The following is a 2,314-nucleotide window of genomic DNA, read 5'->3' as shown; positions in this document are numbered from 1 at the left end:
CTCCCCCATCTCCCCCTCGCTTCCTCGCTCCCCCCCCCCTCTCTCTCTCCCCCTCTTTCTCTCTATTTTCTCTTCCTAGATGCGATTGGACAGTGTGGCAGCCAACAGCTACTGATCCAATGATACGCACCTAGCTCCGCGAGGAAGCGCAGACATGGAAAGAAGGGGGTGGAGGAGAGGACAGGACAGGAGAGGAGAGGACCGACCTGTTCATGGGAACACACACTCACACACATACAGAGAGGTGGACACCATTACACAATAAGTGCATAAATACACACACACACACACACACACACACACACACACACACACACACACACACACACACACACACACACACACACACACACACCCCTGTGGAAAGTCCCTCAAAGCCTAGAAACACACAAAAAGCATTAATGCATATTCCGACTCAACCGCATACTCTTGCATGGCCACAATCACACCTTGACAAATTTACAAATTTACTGGAGTAGCTGCACAGTAACCTCCTCGGGACCAGAACAGGAGAGTCTGTCCCCATTCTATTTAGCTATGCCTGCAAGCAGCTTTCTCCCTCGGGCACTGCGTGTCATGAGTGTGTGTGTGTGTGTGTGTGTGTGTGTGTGTGTGTGTGTGTGTGTGTGTGTGTGTGTGTGTGTATGGTAATGCAGTTGGTCTGCAGTCGCTACTAACTGTGTTTGGGAACACTCCTCACGTCAGCACAGCCTGCCGCAACAGCATTCAGGACTTTCTATTCCTCTCCTCAACAAGCTTCCATCCACCCATCCATCTCTTTGTCTGCCTCTCTACCTCTCTGTCTGCCTGTGCACTTGTTTGCTTATTTCTCTGTGTCGCCCTCTACTCACTTAACCCCTCCCTCCACCCTCCCTTTCCCTTGTCCCCTTTCAGAAACATGCTGTTTACATATCCAATAAGGCAAAAACAAGCTTGTGCATGTTAATTTGAACAGATGGGGTTTTGATAAGTGATTTAGAAGAATGATCCTGACATAAGTGGAGACCTGTCCAGGGTCCTTTCTTCATCTTTATCTTCCCCTGCTTGCTCTGCTTTTCTTCCCCAGGCTCCTGCCCCCCCTGCAAGCCTAAGATGGATAAGCGGTTAAGAAAATTGCTGGGTGGATGGATACTGACATAAGCTTTACAAAGCTATAGCTCCAATAAGAAAAAGCCCTGTCACTTATTCTCTTTTAACTCAGACTTATCCAAAAAATACCCTATATCTAAAACTGTGCCGAGAGTCATTTCGGCTTAAAAGGTTAGAGATGAGCTAGAGGTTAGACTAGGACGATCCAAAGAAGCTATCCATAAAATCCCAGTAACAACTCTAAAACTGGCAGCCTATTAAGTAAGACTATAGAGCAACTGGTACTGAGGTCAGAAGGGTTCAAAATTTAACAAAAGTAAGCAATATTTCATGTTATGAAAGTTATTTTAGTCTTGTGTTTACAGAAATTTGATTGTCTACCCAATACATTTATTTTAATTCCTTTAGTTTTTACATCTATACATGCATTTTTCCATTTTATTTTATACTACCACTTTTTCTCACAGTGATTTCATTTGTCAGTCAGAGCGTGTACACTATGTGACTGATTAGTTTTCCTAAAACGCGTGAGGCTTTCTGTAGACTCAGATTAGCACCGGGGAAAGTAAACTGTCTCGGGGAAATGAGCGTTCCATAGACTGTATGTAAAGACAGAAATTATATCAACACTTCCTGACATTATGCAAAAGGGAAATGAAATATATTCGTGTAACATCTCAGTCTTTATACCTGTTATGTTACTTAAATTTATATTCTATTACCTCTATATTATTATAGTGTTCATTGTCTCAGACACTACCCAAGGTAAATAAACAAATAAATATGTTTTAAAGGTGAAATGTACTGTATGTTTCCTAACCCATAAACCCTAAACTACTGTTTGAAATGTCTTTTAAAAAAATGAATAAATGATATCATTGATAAATAATAAGAAGAAGAATTTGTTAAGTAACAGCCAAAATTGTAAGGTCAGATTAACAACTGTGGGCTTTATGGATGGAAGACACTTTGGTGAAATTTCTATGAAAAAAAAAAAACAGTCAGTCCATTTTTGCTTGTTATCAGTCCAGAGTTTGTTTTTTCAGATCTTTAGTTTTATTTTCATTCCAAAAAAATTGTAAATAATACTGTAAAACAGCCACAACACTGATGTTATTGAACCAGTCCTAAAAACTCTCACTGACTCTATTAAATTTAATGCAACAGATAAATAAAATACAGCCAATATTACTTACATTTAAGTCATAGTAATAATATGCAGCCT

The sequence above is a fragment of the Copadichromis virginalis genome, linkage group LG16 (genome assembly GCF_057382275.1).
Source record: "Copadichromis virginalis isolate Kocher_CV1m ecotype Utaka linkage group LG16, C_Virginalis_male_GT1.1, whole genome shotgun sequence".
Classification (NCBI taxonomy): Eukaryota; Metazoa; Chordata; class Actinopteri; order Cichliformes; family Cichlidae; genus Copadichromis; species Copadichromis virginalis.
The sequence above is the reverse complement of the archived record's forward strand: the minus strand, read 5'-3'. Positions refer to the sequence as shown.